The sequence below is a fragment of the Anabrus simplex genome, chromosome 2 (genome assembly GCF_040414725.1).
Source record: "Anabrus simplex isolate iqAnaSimp1 chromosome 2, ASM4041472v1, whole genome shotgun sequence".
Classification (NCBI taxonomy): domain Eukaryota; kingdom Metazoa; phylum Arthropoda; class Insecta; order Orthoptera; family Tettigoniidae; genus Anabrus; species Anabrus simplex.
In genome coordinates this window covers 614544161-614561208 of record NC_090266.1, presented here as the reverse complement: position 1 = coordinate 614561208, position 17048 = coordinate 614544161, and the positions used below count along the sequence as shown (strand labels likewise).

The following is a 17048-nucleotide window of genomic DNA, read 5'->3' as shown; positions in this document are numbered from 1 at the left end:
CTTAAACTGTGCTTAGGAATTTTGTAAGTCTTCAAAGTTCCCATCTGAGAATCCTTACTCATAATTTTGCTCCTGAATAAAGTAACCAAAGGGTCCCACTGCAGCAAAATCCTATCTAAACACCTTCTTAGTGATAACCATCAAGTAGGCACATGCTTCAGAATTTTCCTGATCTCTGTGTTGTGTAAAGTCTGAAATTCTCTTAAATTTTCTTTCCTCTTTGCTCTCCTTTCCAGATAACAAAATATATCAATTATACAGTACTTTCATCTACATTTAAGGGCAAGCATGCCACATCCTTCTCTGCAACAAGAATAATTAGGTGACAAGAACAGCCTACGATGATTATGTTACTATTTTCCCGCATCAAACATCCTGCCAAACCATTCTCTAATCCTACCATTACTGGAGAATTAACAGCACAAAGAGCTAGGCAGTTCTATAATGGAATGCTGAATTCCCGAAAAGTTGAGAGTAAAAGATTGGCAATGTTAGCTCCAGTAGCATCCATTTCTAAATTAGGCACAGAGAGTAGACAACTCTGAATTTCACTGAGTTCAGACCTAAAAAAATATTACAACAATGGGATATATTTTCAAGTCGATTTTATTGCTACCATCAGTAGCAACAGAAAATGCATTCACCTGCAAATGTGTTACAATTTTCGCCCTTTCTTCCATGCACATTTCTATAATGATAGCCGTTTAGCGATTTCCGAATAACGAAACAAAGGTCCCGCGTGACCGGCACAATTTACAGGCAGGTAATTTTCTATGATAAATGACGTAAATAATGCCTCGGCATTTGTCACAGGATTTACATCTTGGATTTTAAATGAAAAGTTCAGTTTCTGGTTTCATGGTACACACTGGACACTCTTCTTATGTTTTTCCATTTGCATATGCTTGAGTATATTGCACTTCCCACCACGCACAACAGAAAAATCACACCTACATATAGTACAGAATGTGAACATTGGCCCCTTCCTCGATTCACTCAAAACATGGAAACCCTTCCCAATAACCACTTTTAAACACTGCATCATATATATATATATATACATTTTGGCCAAAACAAATATTAAGACACAACAAGAGCACTTCTGCAAGTTCATGGCTCGGGTAGACGACTATGGCGTACTACTTCTGAGGTTAGGTTACTTGCTTGACTCGCTTGCAAAGAAAATGCCTGTATTATAGACCAAAGAGGAGCATATGACTGGCCACCATGCCCCGTACTGCCATCTGGTACCATTATTAGAGCTACTGTCGACCAGCCATACTCGGCCATATATCGATAGAACGAGGAAATCAGCGGGGGTTTAAAATAATACGAAAATTACTGATAATGCTCTGAAAATCAGGATATTGGTCCTGGCGATCGGGACATCAGGAGGAGCTATGAAATATCGGGAGTCTCCCGCTTAAATCGGGAGGCTTGGCACGTCTGGGTCACAAATGCATTTTTTCTTTTGCATTTTTGGCAGTTTTCTAGGTCATCATAATCATAGCCCTAGACATCTAACTATATTATTGTATTTTTGTACAGCTGACAGGTATACACAGCAGATCACTGAACAGTACACACAACAATCAATTATCGTCCACAGAAACAACAAAGAAAAGGGGCAGTGCTTTTAATCCTCATTACTCTCCTCGCTGATAACTAAATGTGTGTCCTGCATGGAAAATCTCACTCAAAATCTGTGCTGGTCGAACGATTTGTGCAAGTTCGAAAATGTGGAAAAAATGATGAATAAACTACAACCTTTCAAAGCAGCACAAGTGGCTGAAATTTTGACCAGAGGTTGTAGCAGGAATGTATCTACAAAATAACTTCATAGAGTTTCAGAATTAACATGGGATTTGGACAAGGTGGCTCCTAATGCAGTGAATCCTGTAATCACAAATAATATAACGAGAAAGAATGTAAAAAATATTCAGCTGTTTCCTTGAACAGTATTCAGGTCAAAGTGCGTATGGTACAGGAATTTTGAAAATAAATGTTTCACTGATGGCAGTTCAGATGGGTACAAAATAGTGCAATTTTTGTCATAAAGGGGTTGTCAGACAAGATTAACAAAATGCATCAAATTGCTACTAGATAAGTATTTAAGTTATTAATCATGTAGCAAGGAACTGGCCACCCTACCGTACGTAAACTCCGGCTCAGGCACACCTCTGCGGGGGTTCGGACCTGCCTTCGGGCAGAATACACCCTTACCTTACCTTTAATCATGTAGCAATAATATATTCAAGGTTGATTATTACACACTGGAGACCAAACCTGAGTGTGTATCAATGTGGAGTAACTGTAGAGGGACCATTCCCGAGACTGATGCGGGTCCGCATATTCATACACATACAAAGGCATAAAATAAACAAGTCAATAAATAAATAATTTATAAAATCAATACCACCCGAACCCATCTCGTGTGGAAACCAGAAAATAACTTTTTAGACCTTTTATTATGACAGTAGTACAATGTGATTATGTCCTGTTTTGTAATCTTTTCAAAACTTTGAGCAGTGTATTTATGCGCACGTTTCTTTCTAACTCCATGCTTCCAACTGCTCAAAATCCACGCTTTCACTGTTTTGTTTACATCATGTAAAGTGTTTATACAGCGATTTACAATTTGTTTCTGCTATCATGAGTGGATCTTTGAATGAAAGCGGAACTGTAGAGATGTTTGATGACATTGGATCAGGCGAGGTAGGCGATTCACAGCAAACCCTGATTTTGAGCTTTATGTTAGTAATGAAGGTATAAAATAATCTATTCTACCATGATACTACATTGGTTTGACATTGCACTCTGTAGCTTAGTAAGCTGATGTAATGTTTCATTCAGAAATAAATGACTAATTTTGATTTTTTTGTTAAAACAAACTGATGCAAGCAACGATAATTTGCAAGATTTGTTGTGGATGTGATTTCTGACATTGCGCCAGCCCCACAACGGTGTATACGTAGTGCTAATGGAACTAAAATTTGTAGTAAGCCTACAATTCTTAATTAGGTTGAACAATCCCTGATTTGCTGCCATCAGAGCCTATTTCTCAAGAACAATAGGGTGTATCCGCACCACTAGATGCAACATTGGGTGTGCTATATTGTTTTTCAATTTTTCTTTCCAAAACAATGGTAAAACTCTTCACAGACAAACTAAGCTAAACAGTGAAACTCAAAAAGGAAAGCTTGGGCAGCCAGTGAAATTATGCAAGATTTATACAAATTTCTCACAGTTGTCATTCATATCTGTTTTGTAAAAGAAAAAAAAAAAAAAAAAAAAACCTCTGACCATTGGTCAACAAGTGCATTTTATTCAACTCTATTTCTATCATCTGTTATAAGTACACACTGTCTCAAGGCAATTCTTTCAAACTTCCATTTGAATGACAACAGGACATTTCTAATAATCAGCCAAACCATGATCCATTACATAGCATCTGCCCCCTTTTTTTGACAATCTTATTCAGACATTTTGATCATTTTACATTCCATTCTCTAAGCTAAGAGTTGATGAAGAAATGTATGGTTTCCGTGGTCAAATTCAATTCAAAGTGTACCTGAAAAACTAATCTGAAAAATATGGTAAAAATGTATTCGTTACATGCAATAATTTTTCAGGGTACATTTTAAAACTGGACGTTTATTCGGGAACCAAAGTAATAGATGGTATTAGTGAATACAAAGCTGTTTTTGTCATAGTAAAAAAAATGTGACAGAAAGGAAGGTCTTAAAAGCAGTACCATATAGCTGATAAAACAGGCATTAGGAAGCATTTAAAAAGTAACTATGATCGGTGGAAAACGGTAAATAAAAATGTAAACAGACTCTGGGATGAGTTTAAAGCAATTTCAATTTCACGATTGAAAAAAGCCTACAGACTTAAAGACCTTAAATGTTTTAAAGCAATTGTAAAGGAATGTGAAAACAGGTTTGTACCTTTAAAGGTGGTAAGGAATGGTGAAGACCCACTATATTATATCAAAGAAGAAAACGGACTAAGGAGGAGTTGCAGGTTGGAAAGAAAAGAGTTAGAAATGGCTGTGGAAGTAAGGTGAAATTGAAGGAACTTACTAGGAAACTGAATCTAGTAAGGAAGTCACCTAAGGATAATATGATGGCAAGCATAATTGGTAGTCATACAAATGTTAGTGAAAAATGGGTATGTACAGGTACTTTAAGGCATGAACAGGTTCCAAGAAGGACATACCAGGAATCATTAATGAACAAGGGGTGTGTGCGTATGTGAGATTCTTCAAAAGGAGGAAGTAATTCAGTCAGCAGTATGTAAAAATTGTTGGTTACAAGGATAATGTCCAGATAGAGGAGGTGACCAATACTAAAGAAGTATTAAAATTTACCAATGATAAAAACAACAACATTTACAATAAAATACAACAGTTGAAAACCAGAAAAGCAGCTGGAATTGATAAGATTTCTGGGGATGTACTAAAGACAATGGGTTGGGATACAGTACCACATCTGAAGTATTTATTTGATTATTGTTGCATGAAGGAGCTATACCAAATGAATGGAGAGCTGCTATAGTAGCTCCTGTGTATAAAGGAAAGGGTGATTGACATAAAGCTGAAAATTACACGCCAATCAGTTTGACATGCATCGCATGTAAGCTTTGGGAAAAAATTCTTTCTTTTTATATTAGACTTGTTTGCAAAATTAATAACTGGTTTAATAGAAGGCAGTTCGGGTTTAGGAGAGGTTATTCCAATGAAGCTCAACTGGTAGGATTCCAGAAAGATATAGCAGATATCTTGGAGGTCAACTGGACTGTGTCACGGTTGACCTATCCTCTTAAGGTATTTGATATGGTGGATAATGGGAGACAACTGGCAAAAATGAGTGCAATTGGACTAGGCAAAAGAGTGACTGAACAAGGGGCTATATTTCTAGAAAATAAAAACGTAGAGAATTAGAGTCGATGAAGCTTTATCTGACCCTGTCACAATTAAGAGGGAAATTCAACAAAGACATATTATTGGACTTTTTACGTTTTCTGATATGAATGATATGAATAAAGAAGTGGAATTAGAGATAAGGCTTTTTGCGGAAGATGTTATTCTGTATAGAGTAATAAATAAGTTACAAGATTATGAGCAACTGCAAAATAACCTCGATAATGTCGTGAAATGGACAGCAGGCAGTGGTATGATGATTAACGGGGTTAAAAGTCAGGTTGTGAGTTTCACAAATAGAGAAAGTCCCCTCAGTTTTAATTACTGCATTGATGGGGTGAAAGTTTCTTATGGGGATCACTGTAAGTACCTAGGTGTTAATAAAAGGAACGATCTTCATTGGGGTAATCACAAATATGGGATTGTAAATAAAGGGTACAGATCTCAGCACATGATTACAAGGGTATTTAGTTGTTGTAGTAACTAAATAAAGAGAGGGCATATAGCTCTCTGGTAAGACCCCAACTGGAGTATGGTTCCAGTGCATGGGACCCTCACCAGGATTACTTGATTCAAGAACTGGAAAAAATCTAAAGAAAAGCAGCTTGATTTGTTCTGTGTAATTTCTGACAAAAGAGTAGTGTTACAAAAAAGTTGCAACGTTTGGGCACGGAAGATTTGGGAGGAAGGAGATGAGCTGCTCGACTAAGTGGTATGTTTGCAAGAAATCAGATTAATTTCCCGTATCAAATCTTATTTACATTATATCAATAAAAGTAAATTTCCACCTGTTTGATACTATATATTTGCTTTTGCAAATTAACCCCTGAACGCCAACCTCTATATATGGTATAGACCCACTTTTCTTCCGTAGTTGCCGACCTCTATACGTGCTATAGACACATACATGGTTTCACGTTTACAGCTATAGCACGAAGAGTTTTGGAGTTATGGACATGCAAATTGTTTTGTTCCCAAGGAGAAATTTTGGAAGTTTTTCAGTGTTGTAAAATAAGAATTTTTGATTGTTAAAATGTAGTATTTTTGCAATTTTGCAAGGATAAATATTTGTCAAGTATGTCTCTGTTTTTTAAAAGTCTGTTTGCTTCATTCTTTCCCCACAGAATAAAATAAAGAAATGATGATCTTAGAAGTTTGTCCTTTCACATGATGTTCTTTGTTTATTTGTACATTTAAAGTGCGGTTAATTTATTATATTTTGTCTTTATTTCTCGGCTTGCAATATTTTCGTAACTTTCCACGAGCGCTGTGTGTAGCCATCAGTTAGTGCTGATTTCTGTCATACGACACGAGAACCAGTTGTGCATGGTACATATCTGTTTTGAAAGACGATGTCTCGACATTTTATCTGAAATAAGTATCGAGTTGGTTTGTTTTGTCATAAATGTTATTCCCCTCAATCAGTTTCATCATGCTGCTTTCGGTCTCGCTGCAGCTTCATCAGTCTGTGATACGCCATGGTCAATGGCTAGCTCCAACCGTGGTTTGACTACTGACAGTAACGTGCCTGAAATATTGTATAATTCAGATGAAATTTTAGTCGGAGGTTGTAGTGACAGTATTAGCAGCAGTGATAATGAAATAGATGATGTGGCTGTGGCGGATGCAATGGTAAATAATGAGAGTGGTGATGAGCAGGAACCAGTACTTGGAAATATCGTATGGGAGACTATGGTTAATTATACAGGTCAATGGGAAGTTTTCAACAGTGAATTCGGATCCCTACATTCTCTAATAATATTCAGACAAGTCACAGAGACAAACATTGAGCAGTTATCTTATTGGGTTCATCTGGTGAAAGGTTTGTTTACAAAATATGCTTGTTTGGGCGGGGAACGAAATATTCAAGGCTGGCGAGCATCAGATAATACAGTTCTAAGGGTGCAGGAAAGACATTTTATCAGGAAATTAGCACCCAAGTGTGAAAAATCCAAAGCTCAGAGGCATTATACCGTATGTTCAAAACACGGAAAAAAGAAGACGTCGGCAGTCAATAAAAATATTTCACCTGGTCTGTCTAATTACAATGCTTCCACCACAACGTTGGCTACATAGCGCCCCACAACATCAGTTGTCTCATCGATACAAAACCACAGCTTCTTCCCATGAGTACCGTACTTTATTTTACGAAGGGCGTACTATATTGTTTTACACTTTATTTTTTCTACCCATTTAAGTATATTGCACATCAGTTGTTACGTCCACCTTCTCAACATAAACTCCTTGTAACTGTATGCGCTTTTGCCATCCATGCGTCGGTCTCTCCAGACCTTCCTGAAACCATTCTTTCGGAGTGATGCGTACCCATGTCTTGACAGCTGTGTCCAGTTCTGCAAAATCCACAAAACGATGACCACGCAGAGGTTTCTTCATGTTCCAGAGCAGGTGATAACCACTTGGTGCCAATTCGGGAGAGTATGGCGGGTGTGGCAGCACAGTGAATCCCATTTGATCAATGGTTTTGTGGCTCACTGTAATGGAGCCATGTCTCATCATCAGTCACAAGCCTAGCCATGAAGTTAGCTGGATCTTGATCATGGCGATGCAGAAGTTCTCTGCACACAACCACACGCCGCTTTTCATCTGCAGACAAGAATCTAGGCACCCACGTGGATGACACCTTCCGCAACTGTAAGTGGCTGTGCACGATCCGCTGCAGGGTGTTTTGGCTAATTCCCGTGGCTACCTCCATTTCCGTAAATGTGTTGCATTTGTTTCCTTGGACCCAGGCAATGTTGGCTGGTGTTGACACTGTCACATTCCTTCCAGAACTCGTTCCCTTGTCCACCGACGTGCGCCCTGTTTTCCAACTTTCCACACAGTTGTAAACCGTTTTCCATGACAACACATGTTCTCCACAGACTGCCACCAAGCGCCGATGAATTTCTGCAGTGGTCACACCTTCTTTCCATAGACCCCAAGTCGTATAGCACTGTCCCTGATGGTTGCTTTCAATGTTGTCTGCTCCTACGCTGACAGTGTTGTTATGAAATGGCTATGACGAGTGCATTCGTTGGCCCCTGTGCGTGTGCTGTTATCAAAGGGTGGAACAAGACACTAGTTAGCCGTGCGGTTAGGAGCGCGCAGCTGTGAGCTTGCATCCGGCAGACAGTGGGTTCGAACCCCACTGTCGGCAGCCCTGAAGATGGTTTTCCGTGGTATCCCACTTTCATACCAGGCAAATGCTGGGGCTGTACCTTAAATGAGGCCATGGCCACTTCCTTCCCATTCCTAGGCCTCTCCTGTCCCATCGTTGCCGTAAGACCTATCTGTGTCGGTGCGACGTAAAGCAAATAGCAAAAACACTAGTTACACTGTCACCACCTTCAAAAGTGAAACGTGAACCATATACGAACATACAAAAAAAAAGTGTAAAACAATATAGTACGCCCCTCGTATTTAATGTTTCTTCGTAGCACTGTGGCAAATAATCCTTAAGTGAAGTCATCTCCCCTGGTATTCCTTGGTTTGTGCATTTTTCCACAAATGCACAAAATTTTGGATTAGAGTGTTTAAATAGAGGAATATTTGCTGACACTAACACAATGCACAACTCCTCATAAAACTGCTAGGACCTGGTGGATGTCAAAGCAACAGTACGTAGCAAGCATTGAACTGCAGCTTTCTTTGATGAATGCTCAAGAGCACACTGATGTTTCTCACAACCAATATGGTACATCACAATAAACAGTCTTTCAGCCAATACTTTGGTTTCACACAGCTTACAATATAGTATGCTTCCAACAGTAGAAAACATACTATCACCAAACTTGGCTGCTATATATTTTAAATGAACTGTCATGTAGGTTTAATTTTAGGCATTTTCAAATTGGCACTGAATGCTTCCAAGTACTGCACACTATGAACTGTGCGAAAATGAGGCAGTACTGTTCACAGAAAATCCACACCTTCCCCTTCCACCCTAACCTTTACAGCTGTAGATGCCAGAGAAGTCTCGGTGATTAAAGGTAACATTCCAAGCATTTCAGTCCCTAATTCCTAGAAATGCAAGTATATAAAGTCTGCATCATGAAAGAAGAACGGTGACAGCTGTCATCCGCTCATGGGTGTGAAATGAGTGCTCCACTGATATCATCAATACACCACAGACATTTTAGGCCTGTTCTCATGCAGTTATCTACTGTAACATTCTGCACCATAAAACATTTCTGCTGACAGTTACAGTATTAGCAAAATTGTAATATATTGATTTTTTTTAATCTCAATATTTGCATAACTATTAGTTACGGCTTTCAGAAGTAATTTCATAAAATGATATGGTAAAAGGACAAAAGGGACAAAGTGACCTAGCGACAAAATTCTCAAAAATATGATCTAACATACCTGCCAACTTTATAAAACCAAAAATCAGGAGATTCTAATGTGAAAATCGGGAAAAATCAAGAGAAATTAGGAGCTACAATTGGTCAAAACTGCTTATTCTACATGACTTGTGCAATACAGTACTATGATATATTTATAACACTTATAGTCTCACAGCCCGACTGCTGCTATACGAGGCTACAAGGCTAAAAATTCCACATCTCTATTACCTCACAGAAAGTATGTGAGTGAGATGATTGGCCTCTGATAAGCCTTCCGTAAATAGTATGAACTCATGTTCCACACGTGTGAATCAGTCATGCACTCAGATGCCATTACTCAGTAAATGCATAGATTACGGTATATTGCACCAAGTGCCTGCGCGATCATGTGAAGCTCAATGCTATTTGTATCAAATAACTAGCTGTTGTACCCGTGCTTCGCTACAGTATTCTCAGAAAGACTATCCTTATAGTTTTCCCAAATGAAGTCAACATAGGTCAATACAATAACGTCAGTACAAATGTCACGATTAAAAGTAATGCTGTCATATGGAATATTCGATAAAATGGAAAACAGCATATTTTCTCACTTTTAACAAAAAGTACTACGGTGTTGATCTAACAGATGAAAGTTCCAGAGCTAGAATGACCAGGCCGCAGACAGCCGCAAAACACTCCTGTGTCATTATTGCATTGAAGTATGCACACTGCTCATTCCAATCACTGCCTCAGAGAAGGGATCAAAAAGCTGGAATACTATGACGATCCAGTGTGTTATGTACCAGCAGTATCAGAAAATTTATGAACCAGAGGAATAGCATGCTTAAGAAGAGAGAGATCTAACTCCCCAGCTACTTCCCACCAATATTCAGGCAGGCTGTTATACTTGATACGCAGCAGTAATATCGGAGATAAATGCCAGCAGAATACACAAAGCACATCATCACAAATAATGGTCAATGTAATGTTATTGTTGATCAATTTTATGAGCTTTCTGTATTGCAGGTCTTCACATTTAGTTATCTTCCGACTCTGCGATATTACAGCATCTTATGTAAAGTGAGTCCTTTCTTCATGACTTCATGTGTTATTATTTAAGTAATCGTTCCTTCATGACGTTTTTCTCATTCTTATAATCATCTTCACAATTTAATCACCATCACCACCGATATTATTATAGTCGGTGCGATAAAACTGAATAAGACATAAATAACCAGACATTGTACTCTCTATAGTTTTCAATATGACCAATAAGATAGGCCTAGGTAATTAAAAATTAAATTTTTGGCACCTTCCCCTAAACTACCATTTCGAGCAGGGTGAACAAAATTATTTATAGCGTAGACTGTAGTTCCTTACTTCCCAACTTCACATACCGATTTTCATTAATTTCTGTTCACCCATTTTCTCGTAGTTCGGCGCTGATATGGACTTGGTAACAAAAATCCAAATTCATGAATATATCTTATCATAGCCGGTACGGTAAAAATGTATAAGTTAAGACGTAAATGATAGGAATTTTCATAACTTTAATGAAGTAGTTTTTATTGATAGGGCCAATAATAATATTTGAGAATGAAATTTTAGGCCTTCCCCTAAACTACCATTTCGTTCAGTATAAATACAATTATTTATGGCCTAGATTGTAGCGACTTATTCCCCGACTTTATATACCGATTTTTGTTAAATTCTCTTCAGCCGTTTTCTTGTGATGGGCGTACATACATACATACATACATACATACAGACAGACAGACAGACAGACAGACATTACGGAAAATTAAAACGTGCGTTTCTCCTTGTTACTGTGGTCACGACCGGTACAGAAATATCATTCTTTTTAAATTCTGAGCAATGTACAGACACTCTTATTTATATTGAGATAAATTAAAATTTGTCGGAAATGTCTCCTAAAATCTCTAGAAAAGTTACTAGTCGTTATCATTGAAACTCTGTTACTAAATTACTAAAAATGAAACCATATCTAGCGACTAGAATCTGAATCTCTAGAATCGACTAGACTGATGTGAACGAACACGAACATAGCACGCGAGAACGAGAGATTGACAATCGATATACGCGTCGCGATATACAGATTTCAATAATCATCACACATTCGCGCACATTTCTCCCATTAATAAACGTCGATATTTCGTTTGAAAGCGGCCAATGAGCGAAGGACTGCCGGCCACTGGCGTAAAAAAAAAAAAAAAGCTGAAATGGCGGGATTTGAAAACAAATTTTTGAAGTTCACCAAAAAATAAGCAAAAATCGGGAGAAATAATAAAATAATCGGGAGGCGGGAAAACTGTGGAAAATCGGGAGTCTCCCGCCTAAATCGGGAAAGTTGGTAGGTATGATCTAACATTTCACCAAATTCGAAGAAAAGTTCTTAAAATATAAAAAACCCAAAAAAGCAGATAATACAAAATAAAAAGAATATATTTGTAATTGAAGTGTCATGAACAGAATTTGTATATGTTGGAGCACTGAACCTGACCTCTCAATAAAAAAGCACTGAACCTGACCTCTCAATAAAAAGACTACTCGTCATCAACATCCGGGCCCTAGTTATTACCCATGCAAGACTTCCAAAGATGTTCAGTGAGAGACAATAAAGAAGAAAGAATTTGGGTGGGGGCATGCATGTGGAGGGGTGAATTGTTTGAAATAATACACTGTATGCCAGGAAATGCAACACATATTCCAATATACGTCATATATATATCCAAGTGAATGTTTAACATGCAAACAAAAGTATTTGATCTTAAACAGGATGGCACATGCATTATAGAAACTAAACCAACCACTTTTTAACCAATAATCTAATTACATACCTGAGATACTCAGAACTGGAACAGGCCCATCTAAAACATCAATATTAATACATTATAATTTGTCTAAGGAATTCAAACAATACATTATGCTTAGAGAGTATTTTACTCTTATTAATCAACATACAACTTACCTACAGATAATGACATATGTATTCAAACAGTGCAACACCAAATATGAAATTGTTTATACCTCCTATATGCAAGATATATTACAGTGTAAGTAAAAATGCAATATAACTATAATTGTACAAGACCACTTCTGTCCTGAAAAAACAAGAGAAGAACCTAGTGTGTGTAGCAATGCCAAGACAAACGTATTCATACACATGACTGTGAATAGAAAAACAAAAACAGACTAGTTCTCTACCACATACAGTTACCTACAGGCGCTTACTGCATGACAAAACACACTGTGTGGGGTGACTAGTTGGGTACAGAATGTTGAAATGGGTTGCAAACGAAAGGAAACTACTGTGGAACTGAGGCAGACCAATGTTTCATTATATCAAATATAAATCATATTCTGACATAGCAAACATCGTTGGAAGAAATCATTCAACTGTGCACATCGTAATCCAGAGATTTAAAGAAACTAAATCCTTAATAAACGAAGACTGGGTCGTCCATAGAAACTGACTGACAGGGAGAAGAGGCAAGTGATTCAAATACCCAAGTACTTAGGTACAAAGTTACTTCATCAATATCAGCTTCTATGCACGAACAGTTTGGAGAACAAGTAACACCAAAAACAGGTAGACAACTTATCTATAGTGCCGGATTTCAAACCAGGGTACCCAGAAACCCTACACAAGCAAGAAGAATCAGAAGAGCAGGTTAAAATTCACAAAGGAGTATGTAGGAAAGCACCAAGACTTCTGGAACAGAGCGTTATTCCCGGACAATTTTCCATAATGATGGCCAAATTTTTTTGCAGAGGAAGCTCAATACTGAAATAGACGAGCAGAATCTGTACACTACTCTTGAGCATGAAGGCTGTGGTGTTACGGGCTGAGGGTGTATTGATGCTCCTGATGTGGAAGAACTAGTTTTCATTGAGAGAAATATGGATGCATTTGGCTATCTGGACTTACTGCAAAGTATTTTAAAGAAGAGCACTATGGATGCATTTGGCTATCTGGACTTACTGCAAAGTATTTTAAAGAAGAGCACTGAGATTCTAAGTTAACGTGCTGGTTACTACTTCCAGCAGGACAATGTTCTCAAACATACAGCAGAGATTGCTCAACTCTGGTTGTTTTATAATACACCACACAATCTTAAAACTCCAGATCAGTCTTCAGATCTCAATCCAGTTGAGCTTCTATGAACTGAGCTAGGCAAATGAGTGAGGAAACATCAAATATCAAATACTGTAAATCACCACTGAAACAAGGGAGATATTCAATAAATTTCCAATTTCTTTGAAATCATTTAGGAAAAGGCTAGGAAAACAACAGATAGGGAATCTGCCACCTGGGCGACTGCCCTAAATGCAGATCAGTATTGATTGATTGATTCTGCAAGAATAGCGTAATACTACAGCAGTAACAACAAGAACGCTTGTGCATTCCCTGCCCAAACGGTCGGAGGAATTTATTCACAGACAATATAGTCCTATGAAGTACTGCAAAGATGAAATTACAGTTAATTTTATGTTGAAAGACTGATCTTCTGATAAAATACGAATATTTGCATCCAGGTTGAAATGTAAACTGCGACTATGACGATGATTATTATTGTTGTTGTTGTTTAGAAGTGGCCTTACACCAAGGTCATTACCCTTGACAACTGTGACAAGGATCATTTATTTTTAAATACAGAACGTTGTATCTACATGTTGAAAATGTAATTAATTACCTTTATAATATAAAAGAAAAGCATTTATGTTTGTTCAATTCTAGAACACGTAAAATTAACTTGTTTTTTGTTATTTACTTCTGACTGTATGAATACTTTAATGTCCATGTCTGTATTTAAATATGCAGCATTACAAAGACGATGTTTAAAATAATAAAACACAATTTTACAAAGTCATTGGATCAAAGAAATAAACAATGATTTGGAATCTCTATATTACATTCCACCATGTAATGCAACTTACACGAAGACCACAAACTTCCATTCTACCTTACATTGCTGTGACTCTAAGAACATCATACTAAAATTCAGAATGGAAAATAAAAAGTCTAAATGCAATCAGAGGAAGTCGATGAGGAAACTAATTGAAACAAAGCAGAATTTTAACAGACTTAATGCTTCTTCATTTTCTATTTCCAGTCTTCTGGGTCGGGTTGTGAATCAAGGACCTCCACAGTTTTCTATCTCTCCACAATTCCCTTCCTTCCTACAATATTTGTTCTACTTTTACTCCTCTCTTCTCTATACTCTCCTTCACCGTATCCGTCCACCTCTTTCTGGGCCTTCCCCGTTGTCTTCCTCCAATTACTTTCTCCATAAATACTTGCTTTGGAAGTCTATCCTCTTCTGTTCTAATCATGTGTCCATACCATTTCAGCTTACTGGTCTCTAACTTGTCTTGCAGTTTGTGTGTTTGAGTCAACAGTACATAGACTGGTTTGATGCAGCTCTCCATGCCACCCTATCCTGTGCCAACCTTTTTATTTCTACGTAACTATTGCATCCTACATCTGCTCTAATCTGCTTGTCATATTCATACCTTGGTCTACCCCTACCGTTCTTACCACATACACTTCCTTCAAAAACCAACTGAACAAATCCCGGGTGTCTTAAGATGTGTCCTATCATTCTATCTCTTCTTCTCGTCAAATTTAGCCAAATCGATCTCCTCTCACCAATTCGATTCAGTATCTCTTCATTCGTGATTCGATCTATCCATCTTACCTTCAACATTCTTCTGTAACACCACTTTTCAAAAGCTTCTATTCTCTTTCTTTCTGAGCTAGTTATCGTCCATGTTTCACTTCCATACAATGCCATGCTCCACTCGAAAGTCTTCAAAAACATCTTTCTGATTCCGATATCAATGTTTGAAGTGAGCAAATTTCTTTTCTTAAGAAAGCTCTTCCTTGCTTGTGCTAGTCTGCATTTCATGTCCTCCTTACTTCTGCCCTCATTAGTTATTTTACTACCCAAGTAACAATATTCATCTACTTCCCTTAAGACTTCATTTCCTAATCTAATGTTTCCTACATCACCTGCCTTCGTTCGACTGCACTCCATTACTTTTGTTTTGGACTTATTTATTTTCATCTGGTACTCCTTACCCAAGACTTCATCCATACCATTCAGCAACTTCTCTAGATCTTCTGCAGTCTCAGATAAAATAACAATATCATCGGCAAATCTCAAGGTTTTGATTTCCTCTCCTTGGACTGTGATTCCCTTTCCAAATTTCTCTTTGATTTCCTTTACTGCCTGTTCTATGTAAACATTGAAAAGGAGAGGGGATAAACTGCAGCCTTGCCTCACTCCTTTCTGGACTGCTGCTTCTTTTTCAAAGCCCTTGATTCTTATCACTGCAGACTGATTTTTATACAGATTGTAGATAATTCTTTGTTCTCGGTATCTGATCCCTATCATCTTCAGAATCATAAATAGCTTGGTCCAATCAACATTATCGAATGCCTTTTCTAGATCTACGAATGCCATGTACGTGGGCTTGTCCTTCTTGATTCGATCCTCTAAGATCAGACGTAAAGTCAGGATTGCTTCACGTGTTCCTACATTTCTTCTGAAGCCAAATTGATCTCCCAACTCAGCTTCAACTTGTTTTTCCATTCTTCTGTAAATAATACGTGTTAAAATTTTGCAGGCATGAAATACTAAAATAATGGTGCGGTAGTTTTCACACATGTCAGCACTGGCTTTCTTGGGAAAAGGTATAACAACATTCTTGCAGTTTAGGGAATCCAATTCTCTCTCACATTTATATGATCCCTTCGTCTTTTCCCAATTATTCCTCGAAGGAATTTCATTTCTGCTGCTTAGATTCTGCTTTCATCATGTTTCCTTGTTGTTTATGTGCCCGCCGCATATGTCAAAATTGGTGTAATACACTGAGTACAGAATTTTCTTGCGTTTCTGTGGGACTATTACATACTATCAACTTCATTCCATATCGATATTGTAATCAAGTTAACTAACGATAAAGGTTCCACCTCATTGATACTTTCCTTTTTCTTTTTATTATTTAGCCTTTGGCTAAATTTTTGTCATTAAAACTTACAGGACATGTTTTGATTGCTTAGCAATCATCATCAGCTGTTTCACATAATGCTTATGTAAAAAATTAAAATTGTTATCCTTATTAAGCAACTTATCCAGAAATACATGTATACTTTCCAAACTATTCATTAGTCTTCCTTTATTTAGTCTATTGGTGATTGCAAGGTCCTGATTGATATTTGTAAATTTGTGGCCTGTCTCTTTCATATGTTCACCCATTACGGAAAACCTTCAGTGTTTTTCCGCATTAACATGTTCTTGGTATCTTATCACGAAGTTGCGTCCAGATTGCCCGATATATGTGGCCTGGCACTGATTACATGTTAACTTGTAAATTATGAATTTTGAAACTTTCCTTCATTGTTCTCATTGAAAAACCTGTGTCTAGTGTTATTGTTTGCTTCCTAAATAAATTAGTGATTGTGTAAATGTTCGGATTATTAAAAGTGAACCTCACATATTTTTTGGTTCGTTCTGTTTGTTTAATTAAACTTGTTTGCCGTTTGTATTTGCGTTTGGTGATTAGCCCGTTAATCATTCTTAAACTAAAGCCGTTAAGGAGGGCTTATTGTCCAATGAAAGATAGTTCTTTATTCCTCTCTTTATTGGTTAATGGAATTTCGAAGGCTCTGTTAACAAAGCTGTAATATGCAGATTTTTTCTGTGAATCAGGATGTAAAGAATTATTATGGATCATGGTTGGAGTGAATGTTGGTTTTCTGTGTATCCCGAAGT

General features: G+C 37.5%; 1 protein-coding gene across 2 annotated transcripts in view; it reads right to left on the bottom strand.

The window, feature by feature from the left end:
• Positions 1 to 17048, bottom strand: part of lgs (legless) — a 381497-nt gene that overhangs the window by 345060 nt on the left and 19389 nt on the right. For both annotated transcript variants that reach the window (XM_067141019.2, XM_067141020.2), the window contains exon 2: positions 12108 to 12137. The gene's annotated coding sequence lies outside the window, so the exon portion shown is untranslated. The remainder of the gene's footprint in view (positions 1 to 12107; positions 12138 to 17048) is intronic.